This window comes from Gouania willdenowi, chromosome 4, assembly GCF_900634775.1.
Source record: "Gouania willdenowi chromosome 4, fGouWil2.1, whole genome shotgun sequence".
NCBI classification, from domain to species: domain Eukaryota; kingdom Metazoa; phylum Chordata; class Actinopteri; order Blenniiformes; family Gobiesocidae; genus Gouania; species Gouania willdenowi.
In genome coordinates, this window is record NC_041047.1 from 5,295,800 (window position 1) to 5,315,290 (window position 19,491).

The window sequence follows — 19,491 nt, forward strand, 5'->3', positions numbered from 1 at the left end:
GTTGTTTATGGTGCTGCATGGTGTGCTATTGTTGGTGATGGTAGGTCTGGAAATTTAATCCTAAGACCATAGAAAGTTTATCAAACAGTTATACAATGATACTATAAAATGCATGCTAAAATGCAGAAATGCTCTGTGTGCCTGTGTTGAGTTTGTTGAAAAAAACTCTTGTTATGGTGTGCTGTGACTTCTGCATGGTGTTCTTTTTCACTGCAATCTACTTAGCTCTGAAACTAGCTTTTTGTTTCTTAAACTCTAGAAACCTCTGTCAGTCTGTGGACCCAGGAACTTGGAGAGAAACGACTGGTTTGGACATAAAGGTAATTATATACAGCTATTTCATAATATGCCAATGCAAACTACAGTAGAACCACGAATGAATTTGCTTTTTTTATACTCAATGACTTTCCCAGACAACCATATGGGGTTGATTGTGGAATCTTAATTCTGATGGTGGGTTGCATTTAATTTATGTAGCCCATTCACTGTGTAATTGTTGACTATAAAATATATTTTCATATACAGTACACCCTGTACACGGTACTGGAAGCCCCATATGACTTCACAGTGGTAAGTTCATTTGCTCTTTCAAAGTTTTCAATAGATGAAAAGTTAAACAATTGACTACAGTTAAACTTAATTTTATATATATATATATATATATATATATATATATATAGGCTGATATGCCGGCTTTGAGAAAATGGTGGTGTGTGATGTTGATTGAGAATTTTGACCTTGGAAGGTAAGGTTAAAGAAAACCTCATTTATTTGACAACAAAATTGATTTACTTGAGCGTCATAGTGTCATTATTTCTGTCCCTTTTTTTTTTTTCCTCTGGCCTGTCACATTAGCCATGGAAAAAGGTTTGCTCACTGGATGGAGCAATCAAAAGCACTCCTTTCGGGTCAGCTGAAACCAGTTTTCAGACTGAAAAAGAGGAGAAGCCAGCGCTGAGGTTTGTCATTTACATGTATATATTTTGTACATCTCTGTAAATATGTGTATCTATTACCTACATCTATGTGTGTTTGTATTAGATACATCTGTTTTTGTGAGAAATATACTGTGTTCAAGAAATTGTTCTGTTGCTCTGAAATAAATGGGAAAGAATACGAAAAATTTAAATTGATTATGGATCTGAAGCATTGACCAAGATTTCCAACATTGACCAAGTGTTCCAACATTATTTGGAACAGAAAGAACAACAAGACGCTCTTCAACATCATGCTGAGGAACCGGTTACCGAGGAGGTAGAATTAAAACTCTGTTAAGCTCCTTGGAGTGCTAAGATGAATTGAAGTGTGTATTTTTGTTCAATTAAAGGCTTATTCCCTTTGTTAACATAGATGACTTCACAGCAAAGGTATGTGGCAGACGGCAGAAACGTTGCACAGTAGGTTGTGGATAATAAACACTTGTTTGCAGCACAGGTGGAGGTACCAGCGGCCCTAAAGAATGAGGAAGAGGAGCTGGCATATACTCTCCAGCAGTTTGGCCGACTTATAAATGACTACTGATGAGGAAATGGACGACGACGAAAAAGAGTTGATTTTGGAGCCATTCGAATTTCTTTTTTATAACACGGAGGACATGGAGCAATTTCTTGAAGAAATTGTGGACAAGAGGCAAAACCTGGTATTTTGTGAAAGAATAGATGGTTGACAATAAAAGTTTGTATTAAAAAAGTTAGATTTTTTTTTCTTCTTCTCCCCACTGTAACTGATGCTTGTTTATGCGGAATTGTTTTCTTCTTAATTTTATATTTCGTTGTGAGCACTATGATTCTTTTAGTTGGCTTTTTATTCTCCATGTTACTTGATTATTACTTCAATAATACTGATGTGATACTTTGGAACAAAATTGTCCTCAAGGATCTTTGTAACATTTACTGTTAGTGCTCATCAAGGTAAGTTTTAGTGGCTCAAATGTATTTGCATCTGGCATTGTATAATTAATAGCTTAGTAACAGTGCGCCTAAGCACAATTGTAACACAATGTAAATTTCATATTTTACTGATATCCTCAATATTAGGTTTATGATATATGTCACGGTAACTATATTCCTTGAGGTCTACTTGTATGCGATCTGTGCTTTTACTTAAAAACAATATTTGATAATCAAGCCATGTGATTCTGCATATGGGAAATCATTTCGTGCGTAGTTTAAAAGCAGATGTTTAAAAATTATGAGCACATGAGACACCATCCCAGTAAAACCTTAAAATTGCAATTAAAAAAAAAAAAAAAACATTAACACAAATCATCTCATGTAAAACCACGTCTTGAACGTTTTGATATTATTTCATAAAACAATTAAATATATGACAGTTATCATACCTAATGAAATATTTTACCTTCATGCGTTGTACTTAAAGTTTTAAGGTAATAACAATGCTGTGAATCTTTAAACATTGAATTTATCCTACATTTATCCTGTTTTAAGGTTAAAACAAAAAGGTTGTGATAGGACTGCAGCACAAATAAAACGATTTTGTCTATAGAGGAAATCCAAACAATCGACATCATTCACGGAAATGCTGATCAAGTTATATGTTGTTGATGAGGTGCATTATACTTTGTTTTTTCAATGTAACACTGCTGAGAAATCCGGTTAACAAAGTTATTAAAGTGCAGATAAACCTTCCGTAAATGCCTAGCCAACATGGCTATGCTATCGGTTTTATTTTGTATTTTTTTTTCTTAATTTCCTGATGTCACTTCCGGAGCTGAGCGCGTCATTTCATGATGTCACTTCTGGGCCGGGGCATGGAGGACCGGAGCATGGATGTCTGCAGCTGGACCCTCTTGCTGTACTTTGCTAGTAAACAATGAAGCAGAGAAGAAGAGCTCTCCTAAGGGAGCTTTACTCTACCTTAAACAGTGCATGGCGAGTAAATCACGGACTGTTGAAGGACTTCCACCCAAAAGGACTTCTATCCTCAGGGTTTGTGTGTCTTCAACAGTCTGGATATGTTATTATGCGTCTGTGCACTACTTCCTGTCCCGCACAAGCTTATCTTTGCTGAATTTATGTAGCACAGCTCCTTGCATCCGGCAAAAATAGAAGGTCTGCTAATCTGCTGCAGAGGGCTTCGGCATGACGGAGCAGTGACGAAGCGCATACGTATTTGCTCCGTTACTGTTATGCAGCATTCCAGGGGAAATTGGGGGTTAGTGTCCATTTAAACTTGTGTTGACAGTGAGGACTCAAAACTATATACCATTTTTTAAATGACCTTGATGATAGTTTTGATGGGTTAAAAACGATACACTTTGTTTTTTGTTGTGTTCGGTGCAAAAAGAAACAGTAAAGACGGACCGTTCTGCCTTCTCTAGCAAAACAAAAGTATTTGCAAGTGAAAAAATACACCTCCTTCCTATTCGTGGAAAAACATCAATCAGAAATTAAATGGCAACTCATGACATGTGGTTGATTTTTAGGCTTTGTTAAATGTTTTCTGTTGCCTTAATCTATGATGTCACTGATCATAAATGTGAAAAAACAAGGCTGACTATTCACTCTGAGTATGACACTGTATACACAGCCTAAATTAGCATCGCTGTAGCTTTCAAAGCAACACCAACCAATCATAAGAATGCACTGAAGCTGAATAATAAAACTTTGTTACTAATTCATGTAAGAAAAAGTCCTTTAGATCAATTTTTAGCCTCAAACACACTTAATAACCCTTTACAAGTGGGCGTCGCCATTTTGGATATTTCAGCCAATCAGCTTCATAGTTGCTATACTGTCATCCTGGGATGGATTTTGATGCTGCACTTACCAGGAAAGGAGTAATTATTGGAATCTTACTCCACATAAACATATTCCTTCACACTGAACAAGGAAGACACTCTAAAACGAGAAGGTCTCAGCTACCATGGCAACCATTGAACGCTTTTTAACCTTTTCAAAGCAGTGTGAGTTACGCGAATGGAACACTTCTTTGAGTATACGTCACAGTTTGTCAAACACGACGACCTCCACAAGCGTGAGTTTAAAGTGCTTTTTTATTTGCATCTGCAGCTTCTATAAATGGCCTCTGATTCCAACTAGTAAAGGTTGAACATAAGACTTTTAGTTGAGCTGTCTGTCATTTGGATCAAGGATCCTTTTAAGGTCAATACATTGAGATGGTTTCTTATAAGAGTGCATGAAGTAAGCTTGTTGTAACTGCACTTTAAAGCAACGGTTCTCTAACTTTTCTGATTCAAGGCAGAGGAGAACATTTTCAAGAAAAGCTCTAAGTCTAAAATACCAGAAAACTCTCCAATAACACAACAAAAAGTCTCTAAGAGCTCCACAGTTGTGCGTGTTCACAAGGATGCTGATAAGAGACAAAACAGGGAGGGGAGGGGGGAGCGTGGTTGATTCCATACATGTCTCAAAATTCTACAAACTGCAGCTTTAAACGCAATTCACTGCCATCTGTAGCCCTCACTGCCATAGGAATGATCTGATCTTTGAATGTTTCAACTTAACTCTCCTATTATCCCCAAATATTACAAACACATTTTACTTGACAGCAAAAACAGCTTGGGGTCAAATTGACCCAAGAGGAACACTACTGCGTGTTCAGCACATAAAAAAAAAAAAAAAAATCATCATAATAATTTTATGTTTAATCAAATCAGGAAAAGTCGTGAAATAAAAAGTAAAAAAAAGTAAACTTTTTTTTTTTTTTAATGATAAACATTGAATAAGGGTCAAAATGCCCCCACGGATAATAGGAGGGTTAAACATTTAAAATATTTGCAATAGAAATGAACTTAGAGTACCTGTACTAGTCTTGTGCATAAATTAATAATAAAAAAAATGTTTAATCCATCACCCATAAACAAAATATCTACACAGTCAGTATCCGTCTCCTCATTGTTTTAATGGTTTAAAAAATATTCATAATAATTCACAGACTTCCAAACTACGGCTCGTCCTCAGACCAAAGTTTGAAAACAACACAATTTGTACATTCAGATATGAGCGTACGACGTGCGTTCAACCATTTTCACAAAAGCTTTGGTACAGCGCATCACTGCGGGCTGTACGAAGGAAATAGGACCTGATTCATGCTTTTAAAGTTAAATATTTCCTTAAACCTTTACACATGCAGTGCAGTAATCGGTAATATGATCAATTATACAGTAGGTGAAAGTTATTGCCTAAAGTGGGCAGATTGAGGTGATAAAAATGTCATATTCATGTGTGTCTAGAACACGTGTCAAAGTCATGGCCTGGAGACCAAATCTGTCCCTTTGGTGCATCCAATGTGGCCCGCGGGAGAAAGTACGAATGACAGCGAAAACATGAATTATTACAAAAAACTTTACTTTTCCTCAAATAATTATGTAATATTTTCATTTTATGGATACGTAGAAGTGCATACGTAATGTTGAAATTACTCGTTTTACCTGCATAAAATCTGTGGCCCTGGTGAGATCAAACTGCTCTGTATTTGGCCCCTGAAATAAAAACAGTTTGACGCACCTGGTCTAGAGCTGTGTTTTTCAAATGGGGGTACACGATGGAACTACAGGGGGAAAGAGAGAAAGGGAGAGACAGAGAGAGAGAGAGAGAGAGAGAGAGAGAGAGAGAGAGAGAGAGAGGACAATAAAAATAAATTGTCAGTCCCACCCCAGACATGAGATGAATGAAAATTATGAAAACTATAGAAATAAATCTATTCAGGAGCCACTAAATCAGTGCCTTTCAACCTTGGGGTCGGGACCTCATGTGGGGTCACCTTGAGTTTAAATGGGGTCGCCTGAAAATGTGAGTAGATTTTTGACATTTTTGAAATCATAAACAACTGTATTTCTATACTTTCACTTTGTGAAATATAAATCTATTTCAACTAAAATACAGTACAAAAAAAGTATCTGAGCTCAAATAGGATCAAAAACTTGTCTTTGGGGTCTCCAGAAATTCTTGATATGAAAATGGGATCACGATCCAAAAAAGGTTGGGAACCACTGCAGACTTATTTCCAAAATGAGATTCTTTAAAATGTGTGTTATCACTCGCTCATTCCATCATTATGCTCTATAGTTTTAAAAAGTTTTCTAAGCAGAATGTTGGACAAAGGGGGTACGTGGATTTAAATTTAAGAGGAAGTAGGTATTTGAGAGCAAAGAAAAAGTTTGAGAACCACTGCTCTAGAAGATCTCTGTTGTGAAGTTGTTCTCAGTGCACACAGGGGGGCAGACGTCACCTGCTTAGTAGCTGATCCTCTTCCACACAGCGTTCAAATTAGCTTCTTTAATTCTCGTTCAAAAAGCACATCTTTGCTTTGCTCCACAGACCCCACAGAGCCTTTACATAATGGACATCAGCCTGATGCTGCACTGACATTGCACCTTTCTCTGACCTCATCATGGGTTCACACACACGTGCTTCACTTTTAATGGACGCTGACCCCAAAACCTGCAGGTTTGGAGGTGCTCCCATAGCCAAATGTCTATAGTCTTGATATTAGTGCTGTCAAAAGATGGTGTAAATAATTAATTATGCTCTGTAATTAATCAATCTAATTAATCTATTATTTTAATCGTAGCTAAAAATGGCAGAGAAATGCCCTCAACTTGAGGTATTTTCATTTAAATCACATTATTGTGGCTTTTTAACAGACTTGAACAGATGCAAGCGTAACATTTACATTCCGCTGTATTTACTAGTCTCAAGGGCTACGTGTCATATTGATGTATACTTTAGTCAATCTCCAAATAATAGAAAATACAAATGAAATAAAACATCAGGACTTAATCAGTTTGGCTCTGAACCCTGTCATCTTATCTAGTTTTGGCAACACGGCGTGCTCGGAGCATGTAGCAGTTAGCACTGTACGAGTGTCTGTGCTAGCTGTCCGTGCTAGCTGCTACATGTTTAGCGTTGAGGTGGTAGCGGAGGCGGCAAAGATCCGGTGTTCGGCAAACTCTTTCTTGCCCGATTTGCAAACAACTGGATTTTCAATTCGGTGTTTCTATAAGACAAAATTAACGCAAATGAAGTTGAGAAGCTCGGTAGTCTGAGGGAAGTTTCCTGTTTTGTATTGTAGTCTGTGCTTCAGTATTATGGGTTTACTGGGAACTCTTGAAATAAGAAAAGTTCCGAACCGTTTGGAGTGTTAAAAAAAAAAAATTGATTACCGGCGTTTTATTTTTTTTAGCGGATTATTTTTTCCTCTAATTAATTAATCGCAATTAACTAGTTATAGACCAATACTTCAGTTGGCCAATATTGTCGGCCAATTTTTGCGTTTTTTTACGTGTATCGGCATCAACCGATGCGGGCTGCTGCATTCGCCCATCTGTATTACAGAGAGCAGAAATATTTTTTTACTTGTTCTTGTTCTCCATCAGCTGTTTTTAATATTTGTTAAAAATTTTTTTACTTGTCGTTCTACCTCACCTTTGTTAATTTCAATATTTGTTCCTTTTTTAAAAAATTAGACTCGTACCATTTGTTATCATCATTATTGTGTAATTTTTATGAAGTAAATTGAGGGAGCAAAAGTATTATCGGCTCCAAATATCGGCGTAAGAAAAAAATCGGCAGTCCGTATCGGTCATCGGCTAAGGCTGATGGAAAAAAAAACCGGTCTCGATATCGGCCCTAAAAAATCAATTAACGCACTAAAATGACAACCATGTGTGATATATGTATTTTCTAACAGTCTGGTGCTTGTCGATTATTTGGGCTTCTAACCCTGACCTTTAGAGCGTTCCGTCATGTATGTGCATGGGTTAGCCCTCAGTCAGCACAAACAGTCACCCCATTTGTCCAGCGACCGCAGATACATTTATTTTTTTGAGAATTCGTTTTTGATCATGTTTATTAAAGTGTGTTACAAATACCGAGTAGTGCAAAGTACGCCACCTCAGATAATTTTATACTGCATTTTATTTGAACTAGATTTATATTTGAGAAAGTTTTAATATTGGATACAGTTTGTTAGCCCCGACGAAGACCATGCTAGCTGGCTTGTTAATGATTTGACCATTGTAATAAAGACTTTTTAGATCTATTCCTCATTTTGATTTGAGAGCATGGTTGCCCCATTTTTTAACACATAGGATACAGTTATTTGATATTTATTGTGTGTGATGTATATTTGAAATATAATAATAACTAAAAAAAAATATAATTTAAATATAATTGTTAATCTGTTTTTACCATCTTTTTTTTAAAAAAAACATCAACAATGCAATCTTAATACAAGCGTGCACGTTAGGAAACAAGCAATAAGTGATACATATTAGTATTCACTTTACATTTCCTAGATTTGTGACCAATTTCTGTTTAATTATGGAAAACATTATATAATGATTTGAGGAAAATTTAAAGATGTTGTCAGAATTTTGAGGGGGGGGGGGGGGGGGGGGGGGGTTCAACAGTTTAATATTAAAAAGAAGTGCCGTCATGCAATATAAGCATAAAAACCTCTGCAAATATGGTTGAGTTTTGTTTACTCAGATATTCAGATATCAACAAATGGAATAATTGGTAATTTACACAATAATTCATGTTTTCTGTCATTTTTTTTTTCCTGCGGGCCAAATTGGATGCTCCAAATGGCCAGATTTGCCCCCTGGGCCTTAAGTTTGACATGTGGTATAAAACGCATCATTCAATCAATCAGTAAAAGTTGCAGTCTTAACTAAGGCTGGGCGATATATCGAGATTCAAGATATATCAAGTTTTCTATTTTGCCGGTATAAAAAATTACATTACAATATCACCGATATTATTATATATCTTCTATAGCTTATTTTGTATTACAATACTTGTTTAAGGAGTCACTACTTTCACTACTTCTCTGAACAGCATAAAAAGCACAGTTTGATGGATTTCTGAGTGCGTTCTAACCCAGACTTTCCCCTAAACGAGCCACACTACAGAACTCACTTACAGTAGCAAGAGCCAAAAGTGGCTCATATTGTGCAGCTGATTTTCAATAAATGTGCGTGTGTGGCTATTTTCATCAGCAAATTTTACTGAGAATTGTCTTTCTGGTAAGACTTTATTGAGTTAAAAATGTCGAGATTTATATTGTATATCGCTATTTTGAGAAAAATATTGAGATATGTTTTGGGCCATATCACACAGCTCAAGAGGGCACGCTGCACGTCAACTAAGAACCAGAAATGTCACAATGCAGCCATGCATATTTTCTAGATAAACACTTGGCAAAGTGGTTTTTAGTTCTGTTCTCAATAAGGGAAATATAAACATTGACTGCACCTGACAGGAGGAGAACCTGCATGTCTCACACAGCAGGAACCTGTGGACCAGGGGTGTCCAACTCATTTCAGTTCAGGGGCCAAAAATGGAGTAATTTCAACATGATTGTGCCATAGTTTGCACTTCTACGTATTATACAGAAAACACGAAATATGTAAGAAACCAACCATATCCACGCAATAAGTGATTGATATATCAGTCCCAACAGGATCTTCACTTTAAATTTCCTAGATTTTGTGACCAATTTCTTTTAAATTAAGGACAATTTTACGTCATAATTTGATGAAAATTGAAGGAAAGCTTTTTTTTTTCTTCTTTTACATTTTAACTGACTGCAATCATGCAATATAAGCACCAGGAGTGTTGAATTTTATTTACACAATGATTCATTTTTACTTTCTCCTACGGGCCAAATTGGATGCTCCAAAGGGCCATGAATTGGACACAAGTGGTGTAAAATGTAACATCCAAACAGTGTGAAGTATTTAACATTGACTGCACCTGACAGGAGGAGAACCTGCATGTCACACACACACACACACACACACACACACACACACACACACACACACACACACACACACACACCACCCACACACACACACACACACAGCACAGCAGGAGGCTGTGGATGAAGTAATGGAGAGGACAGGGTCTGTGGACTGATTGATAGACACATAGATCCGAGTCAAGGCGGCTGGTGAAAGGTGGAAGTAATGGAGGGGAAGAAAAGGGCGGGGATGGCTAAATGAATAATGAGGATGTGGATGTGGAGGAGCCTACCCACCCAGGTGGTGTATGCAAGAAGCTGCGGCTGCAAGAAGAAGAACCGGCGGCGGCGGCGGCGCCTTCTTCAATCCCCATCCCGGCCTCTAGTCTCCGGACTGGAAACCCAGCATCCCCCCTCCCCTATCTCTGTCCGGCTCCCAGTGTCACACTTATTTCTTATCCACGCTGTTGTTATCTCACTTATCTTATCCAAGTTTACCTGGTGGTCCTGTTTATTGTAGCCTCAGCATCTGTTAAACCTCCGCTCCAAAGATGCGAGAGCAGCGGCCACACAGTCACAGGAGTCCGGCTAGAGACTCACAGATCCGGGCAGCGCTGACGTCCAAGACCCGCAGTCAAATGATTTTAAAAAACTGTCAAAAAAATGATGACTCTCGTCCCGAATCACTGCAATAACATTGTCCGAGGGAGAAATAACGCACACTCCTCCCTTCCATCAATATTCAGCTTTGGTTTTCTTTGCTGCCTCCGGAACTTCTTCCACACAGAGACCGATCCGTGCCGGATGCGGTGCCGGCCAAAGGATGCCCTGCTCCGGGTACTCTCCCGGTACTCTCTGCCTGTCAGACCTCGGTACTGACGGAGCTCGCTCACGTCACGGCATTCTTTAGTGGAGCGACCCACGTGACACAGATGCTTGCATGCGGTGCGTTCACGGGGCGTAGGATATAATATTTTATTACTATATTATCATAAATTATAAACAGAGTCAAATCCTTTCTGCAAACATTGAAAGCTTAAGCGTGAGAAGGTTTAAACATTGAGTTATAAAATTGTGTTCAGTGAAACGTACAAAACAAAAACATTATTACACTTTTTGTTGGTTGCGTTTCTTTTTTTTGTACAAATGTTTTTTGTTTGTTTGACTCAATTAAAAAATGATCATCTAATTATTTACACACTTCGTAATTAATTAGTCTCAAACAATCTAAATTAATCTCATCACAATATTTGACACGAGAAGTAACATTTTAAATGGATGTTGGTATATGACTGCATCAATGAAAACAATAAATTAGCTTAAACCACAAAAATTGTTTATTATTTTCATCAGTGAGTGCTAACATTTTTTAATTATTTTTTTTTGAAACTAAAATGAAGTCGCACGAGAGCACAACGACTACTGCTCAGGTTATACTGTAGCCGGTGCATCAATATTGAAGAATACCCAATACGTTTCAGTGTGTTATTTTTCTGTAATGAATTAATCACAATTATTGCGTTAAAATCCCAGCCCTAGGAAAAACACAAGTAGAGTTGCCAAGCAAGTGTAGGCTACTCTTGTTTTGAAGTGAAATCAATGCATTAAATCAACAGCTATCAACCAGACAGTGCACATGTACTACATAAATGGACAGTTAATTCACATAAGTACGTACCTGAAATAGCATTTAATTGCAAATGCCGTGTTTTAGATTGCATGTGTTTAGCATTATGGCGGAACTAATTAATAGTTGGAGTTGTTTACTGTTGCAGGAAAACATGCAAATGCATGTTAGAAATATAGGGTCTATGTTACGAAGCGAGAATACCTCTTATCGCGCTAACTTCCAGGATTGAATCAGTGTGTGCTGGACTACGAAGCTCGCTAACATCTTATGGCGCTAAATCACCATGGTAACTTAGGCTGAACGACTAGCCTGGTCGGGAGCAGGTTTTGCTCTGGCTAAGATCTGAGTGAGTGCTAAAGTCCCGCCTCCTGACCAATCAGTTCTCTTAGAAAGCGAGCTGTCCAATAAAAGGTGACGCGTGAACACGTCACTGTGTGGATCTGATCTGACGCCGACAGGAGAGAGAATATTTTGACATCAATGCAATCCTTTCATTTACTGATGACATCCTGTAGGAAAGATATAGATTTATATCTGATGGACTGATCTATAGTCAGCTGATGAAGGCTGTGTCTTTGTATGCGTAAACGGGTAAAGTCATTAATTAATTCATTCATTCATTCATACGCTATAGTGAGACTGACAGCATCAGCAGGAACATACAAACCGTGAAACAATGTGCTCTCATCCCAGTGTGTGTGATACATAGATCTACTCGAATAGAAAATTGTGTGTGAAGCGAAATTGAGCGCTGTCCCTTTATCATCCAATGAATTAATACCATAAATATTCTCAGTGTCAGCAGATTCCTGCCTGTGTTCTCTTATTCCTGCCTTTTCTGTAACAACAGTGTTGTTTTTGGTCTGAATTATGGATTTTAATTATTCACCATTTTAAACTTAAGCAACACTTAACCTGGTTGGGACCAAGTTATGAAGTGGATCAGATCTGAGCGAGTATAAAAGCTCCGCCTCCTAGTGTGCTTTGCACTAACAGCGTTGCTCCTTGCTGTCATCATGGACTTAAATTCATTATATTTGTTTCAACATCATAAGCTGTTCCTCCTTGTAAGACGCTCGCTCTGTTAGATTCTACAGTGATTGTATGGTATATTAACTGTGTTATAGTATAATCATTTAATGCTATATACTCTTTTTAACTAAACCTGATTGTTGGTTTATTCCCATACATGCACAATGCTTTTACACTTAAGAACAAGTAATCTCTGTCGTAAGTGTGATATACTGTCTGGAAACGTCAAGGGTGTTGTTGTCCCAGACATGTTCTTCCTCCAGAAACAGCTGCTTGCTATAAAAATGTACGTTTTGCCACCTACAGTCCACATGAAACAGTTGTTTCTTCTTTTTTTTTTGGGTGAAAAGCTGAAGCTTAATTTAGACGCCATATGTTGGTTTCAGGTTTCTCTTCAGATCATATATGCGTTCCTTTTTCCTGTTTCAGGCAGAGTAAGCATTGGCCATGTATCTCTTCAGACGAGCCATGGTTGTCTGTATACTGACCCTGTTTTTACATGGTAATAAATGTTATATTTATATCATATCAGCGGAGAATCTTGCAACATCAACATCATCACAGCTACAATTAGATAAAGGGAAATCCAAAACAAATGGTCAGACGCTGCTGCAATCTCCACCCCTTTTACGTGAACTGCTGAAAACACTTGGCTATAATTAGCGTGTTGTTATCGACCTTCAAAATTGCCTTCTCTCTGACAGGGGAATGTTTGGTTACATATAATTATTTAGATATAGCATAGGTGTCATGGTGTGGTGTAGGTGTGGACCCAAATGCAGGGGGAGATGGAGGAAGTAGGCAGGTGTAGCGCTGGTAGTAGTCCATTGTTTTAATAATGGAACCAAAAATCTAAAAGACACAAGAAGGTACAGGGAGCAGGGAACAAAACGCAGCAGAACACGATGAGCGTAGACAATACACAAAGATCCAGCAGCCATACTGTGTCAAAGCAACAAAATAAACAATGACACAGATTAACTGAAAGGCCACAAAAGCTAAACCTGACAATAGGCCCATAGTGACAAGACATTTACTAAGTTTTAACAAATTTGCTTCAGATCAATCCATATACTTTCATTATTAGCAGTGATTTAAGCTAATTACAATAATTCATTATTAGTCTGAATATAGACAGTGTATTACTTTATTTATAACCTTTACTTATACAGGTGAGTCCCATTGAGACAACAACCCGAAAAAGGTTGGGAACCTCTGCCCTAAAGTTTACACTTTTTACCCAAAGCTGACTTTGGTTTCCTTACAGGAGCTCTTTTGTCCAATTCTCTCACGACTTCCTGAACGCACCATTTCTCTTTCTCTCCTCCACATCCAGATCCAACTTCACTCCCCCAGTGGGTGGAAAAAAGAGGATTTTAGTCAGAAAGAGTGTGGTGGTGGCGAGAGGTTGTCTGGATGTGCCTCCATTGTACTCTTTGTTTAAAAGGCTCTCTCAGAAATCTACTGCGCTCTAAAAAAAAAAAAACCATGAGGTTTTATTTGCCTTGTTTGCTACAGTTTGAATGCATCATTATGCACACATGATTACCAACTATATTTAGCCTCATTTCATGTCAAGAATGATGAACCATAGATAACAGTGTAAGCAATGTTTGGTTTTCTGTGTGAGCGCTGACTCAATGAAACCCTACCTATCTCATTAAAGACAATAGAGTCCATTGGCCATGTTAACACATGAGGGATAAGGAATGGTGGTAGAAGTGGAGCAGATAGAACTCTGAAGCCATGGACAGTAGGAGTTGTAAATATTGTAAGGTGGCACCGCAGTGTTAGAGAACAGGTGAGTGAATAATTAATAGAAGCTGAGTCTTGACAGAAATACTTTGGAGGCCATTAGCTCAGCTACCTGGCCAGCGAGAGCATATTTGTCAAAAGGAAAGGGAGGTGATGCTACGGTGGGGTGATTGATTCTCCAAGGCTAGCAGGTTAGCGGCAGCGCGCCTTTGTGCATTAATATCATGTCGCATCTATTAGATAGGTGCCGCCGATGACTTGTTGGGGCTCAGCAAAGGGCGGCATCACAAAATGCTAATTTTTCCATCATGTCTCCGTGATGTTGTTGGAGCTCTGCAGTAGCTTTTCATCCACACACACACACATGCACACACACACACATGCACACACACACACATGCACACACACACACTGTACTTCACCACAGTGTTTTATTGCAATTTAGTTTTATTTCCATTGCACAGCCACAGTTTTTACAAAACAACATCAAATATATTCCTTTGTTTCCTCAAGCTATTAATAAGGTGAATGGAAGCGTGTGTGTGTGTGTATGTGTGTGTGTGTGTGTGTGTGTGTTTGCACAAACTGAGATGTTTTTATTTTTTATACACACCAAAAAGGAGCACAGTGTTCTTTTCTAAAAGCTGAAAGTACTGCTGTGATTCATTTTCAATTATTATTACTTTTTTACAAGGGGTGTGCCATCTGAGGGAGGGGTTCTCAACCTTGGGGTCACAAGACACTGATAAGGGGGTCACTAGATGCCTCCAAGAACTAAGACTATATGTATTTTTCACAATTTGATCCCATTTTTGTGTATGTTTCCCCTTTTTCTGCAACTACACCAAACTTGCCATATTTTAAACCTATTTTCATCACTTTTTCATGCCAGATTTTTTCTCCTTTTAATACATTTTTGCATTTTCATTTCTGCCAATTCATCATCAAATTTGAATGACTTTTCTCACATTTTTTCCACTCTCAAGATATTTTTCCACAATTATAAACCCCTTTTTCACCACTTTTCTAACCTAATGTCACATATGTTGACCTATTGTTGTCACTTTTACCCTCCTTTTCACCATATTTCATGACATTGTCATTGAGTTATTATGAATAACAATCATATTTGGACATTTCTGAATTGTTATTGAATCGGTCAACATGTCAAATCTTGATTAATCTAACAATTGATGTATTAGCACGCTTCTACTTTTCACTGTCCATTTACTTACTTGAGTACATTGTTTTCTCCTTCTTGTTGTTGTTTTGAAAGTGTAATTTATTCCAGTTGTTTATTGTTTGTCCTCTCTCCAATGTTGTTAGGGGAAGAACGGGTCGGTTATATCCATGCTGCGCCTTTTAAAAATCCACTCTCAGATGAAATGTGAGCCATTATTGCTTCTCCTAAAGAGAGCAACTGTAATATCCTGTGGCAGATCTTCCACGGATGTCTTCGTTATTATCTTTGCTTCCAGTCCTCTTAAAAACACTGATACTGTGAGGATTTTTCAGGGATCTCAATAGGAACATTTCAACTAGTAAACATGTTTTTCTCATTTACAACAAACCGGCGGAGTCAAACTTATCTTCATACAAGGGCCACATACAAACCAGTTTGATCAGGCTGTGAAGGAAAAAAAAATACAAATTGACCAATCGTTTGATTAAAAATCTTTGCATTTGCAACTAATTTTCTGTGCAATTTGCCAGAATTCTGTAGGGATTATTTCCAATAATTTTCCTTCCCATTTAGTTGAAATGAATTTGTCAATTTGGAGGGAGTGACATATCTACAACGTATATGGTGATTTACAGAGAGTCGTGTTTTTTTGGTTATTTTTTTAACTTTTGGACAAAATCTTCCTATGGGCCAGACTGGATGCTCTGGTGGGCCAAACTTGGCCCTTGGCCTTGAATTTTACACGTTTTAGACCTTTTAGCACTTGGTTAAAATCAAAACAGTGACCTTAAAGCTGATATGCAGAGTTTCTGAGAAATCTGTTTATGTATTTCAATTCAATTCAACTTTATTTGTATAGAGCAAATTTACAAGCATGAAAAAACAAGCATGTATGATTTTTTTGAAATTCAAAAAAATACCTAACTAGTCTTTTACTATGGTCTACTGCCGGTGGTCATTCATATATATTAATGTATATAAGTCCCTCCTTAGTACTATAGACCCCTATACAAATGGAAACGATCGCCAAAGTGAATGTGTAATTGTACACGGAAACAAGGCTGCACGCAACAGCAAACAGGTAAATATGATTTTGGCTCTTGTCTGACCCACAGACATATATCGATGCAACCTTGTTATGTTCTGTGATGTGCGTGCAGAAAAGTTGAGGCGTGGCTTCTGGTAGATTACAGAAGCAGTAGGAGAAAGTGAGGCTGTTGTGGGCGGGGCATCAAGACCTTTCTCAGAAACTCCGGATATCAATCAGATGTGTAGATTTGCTTGTTTTGTAACATGTACTTTACTGTATACAATACTTATTAAAACAAGCATTTAAAACAACTCTGACTAGCATTTAATGACATTTTCCCTTCTGTTCGTTTCTTGCACTTTGTTGGTCGATAAAAGTTTCCCTTTTGGATGATTCTTCATGTCTGTATTCCCATCCTTAGGTTATGATGGATTTTGCATGAATCACACACACACGTAGCACCATCGACGTGTGACGAATGCATTTGACCACATTAAAGCCAGTATGAAAATGCAAAAGTGTGTCAGATCCATGTGCAAATGCATTTTCCCAGCAGATCCAATCAAAGAATTCTTACCATTCAAACATTTGGCAGTCAGGCTGGAAAGCTGCATGCCTGTCAATGCACATCATCTGGGAGTCTCGCAGAAAGGTCATAAAAATAGAAGCAGCAACCATCGACACATGGAGCCACAACAACATAAGCTTTTATAGAAGCAGGAGGAAGAAAAGACCTGAATCAGGTTTTGTATTTTCATTTTAACCAGCTTAGCGTGGTGATCTCCACAGAATTCAGAAAGCATGTGAACATCAAATGCTTTTCTCTCTCTGAAACACATGTCGACACCCTATTCAACTTAGTCACACAACTTAATCTCTACACTAGGACAGTCAAACTCATTTTTAGCTCAGTAGCCAAATACAAAGCAGTTTATTAAAAGTGGACTGGAAATTTTAAGCAGGAAAATTAGGAATTTAATCATTATTTGGTTGTAGTTTGCACTTCCATGCATAAATAAATGATCAAATATGTATGGCACAAATAGTACCAAAGCAATGAGTGATATTATCAATTATTTGTCAGTCCAATTTGAGAAATGACACCAAAAACATGCAAAACAACAACAAAAGACACAAAATGAGAGAAAACGCAAACACCAAAAATACACAAAAACATAACAAAAATGCACAAAACGAGAAAAAAAACACACACAAAAGAAAACCAAAAACATACAAAATGAGAGAAAATATACTAAATGATCCCATAAACATGCAAAACTACAACAAAAAACAGACAAAATGAAAAAAAAAAATGAACAAAAGGACAACAGAAAACACACAAAATGAGACAAAGACACACAATATAAAAAGTAAAAACACACAAACGAGAACAAAAACACACAATGAGCAATAAATATTCCAAATTACACCAAAATCATGCAAAACGACAACAAAAAACACTCAAAATGAGATAAAATATACAAAATGATGCCAAGAACCCACAAACAACACTAAAAATACACAAAAACACACAAAACGAGAGAAAAAGAAAAAAAAAACACACACAAAAGGACACCAAAAACAAACAAATTTAAACAAAGACGCACAGTATGAAAGTAAAAACACACAAACGAGAACAAAAACACACAATGAGAGATAAATATACTAAATGACACCATAAACATGCAAAACTACAAACTAAAAACACACAAAATGACAGAAAAATATACTAATGGTCACTAAGAACACACAAACAACACCAAAAACACTGAAATGAAAGGGATGACACACAAAATGAAATAAAAAACGCACAAAGCGATAACAGAAATATAAGGTCCCCACTGTGATCAAAGTGGTCCACGTCTGCAACAGAAGAATTAGCTTCAAATTGGTGAGGAGTTAGGAATGTGCAGGCAGTCATGAAAACTTTTCCACATAACGGCCTGAATAAATGAAAGATAGGGTAGATCATTTTCTCCAGATACACTTTTTAAGATGATTCATTTTTTTTTTAAACAATCACGTCTCCCTGCTCGTTCTCGAGCCCACACAAAAAGCGCGTCACTGGTGACAGAGTTAAAACAGAGTTTTTGGTCATGTTTATGTATATACTGTATATATGATGAAATAGTTTAGTGTTTACTTTAAGCTAGTTTCTACACAATACAAGCGATGAGCTTAAGTCTGCTATTGGAGCACCGGTCCTAGTGCATGTGAGTTAGGGGCGTGGCTTGAGAGGGAGCACTGCTTTTAATGTTTATTTTGAAAATGACAAAAAGAATGATTTAAATGATTCATTAGGGGACGGATCTGGATAAGCATAATGCTTTTTTTCCGTCGCCCTTTCCGGCATGCAAAAGCTCTGAATGTCAAATGAATTTCTATGAATGCAACCATGTCGGAAATGAACTGAATAAAAATAAATAAATAAAAAAATTATATGCACAGTCTGCAGGTAAACACCATTCTGAATGCCAACAAAAAAAGAGATTTAAAAACCTCAAGTCCTGTTTTTAAACTGTGTCATACCTGCAATTATGTCAACAATTTTTTTCCTTAGTTTACAGTGAATTAATGTTGAGAAAATAACATTTCTAGTAACATTACAGCAGTAGTTTACCATCCAAAGCTGATTTGCTGCTCGACAAACTAAAGAATATCCCGTACTTGTAAAGATGCTTGACTGGCTCATAGACGCCACTAATTATCCCATCCATCTCATAATGAATGGCTCAGATTTTGATATGGGCTCTACCATTATCAAATTAGTTGTACATTAATAAGCTGTAAAGAGACGAGGAGCGTAGGAGGAAAGCAAAGAAGCAAAGTGGTTGCAGAGGTGAGGCTAAAGAGGTTGTACATCATTCATTGTCAAGGTTCTGTGTGGGCTGGCACTCGTGCATGAGATAGAGAGACTGCAGACTAGAGACTGGCTGCTTCTGAAATGTCATACCTTCCTTTAATAAGTGCCTTGATATTCATAGGTCACTTTTAAACAGGACAGCAAAGGAAAAAGCTAAGCTCGTGGCAAGGTAGCAACTTAGCGTCTGAATAGTCCCTCCTATCTCCTTTCCTATCCACCTTTCCTTAACCCCGTCACAGGGATAAGGAAAGGTGTTAGGAGACTTC

At 37.5% G+C, this 19,491-nt stretch overlaps 1 protein-coding gene across 5 annotated transcripts in view; it reads right to left on the reverse strand.

Annotated features, from left to right (window-relative positions):
* b3galt2 (UDP-Gal:betaGlcNAc beta 1,3-galactosyltransferase, polypeptide 2) overlaps positions 1–10,624 on the reverse strand; it is a 29,159-nt gene extending 18,535 nt beyond the window's left edge. For 2 of the 5 annotated variants that reach the window (XM_028444991.1, XM_028444992.1), the window contains exon 1: positions 10,231–10,624. The gene's annotated coding sequence lies outside the window, so the exon portion shown is untranslated. Of the gene's footprint in view, positions 1–5,489; positions 5,533–10,029 lie in introns of all 5 variants that reach the window. The other 3 variants (XM_028444988.1, XM_028444989.1, XM_028444990.1) reach the window with 2 other exon arrangements.
* Between the last annotated feature and the right edge of the window lie 8,867 nt (positions 10,625–19,491).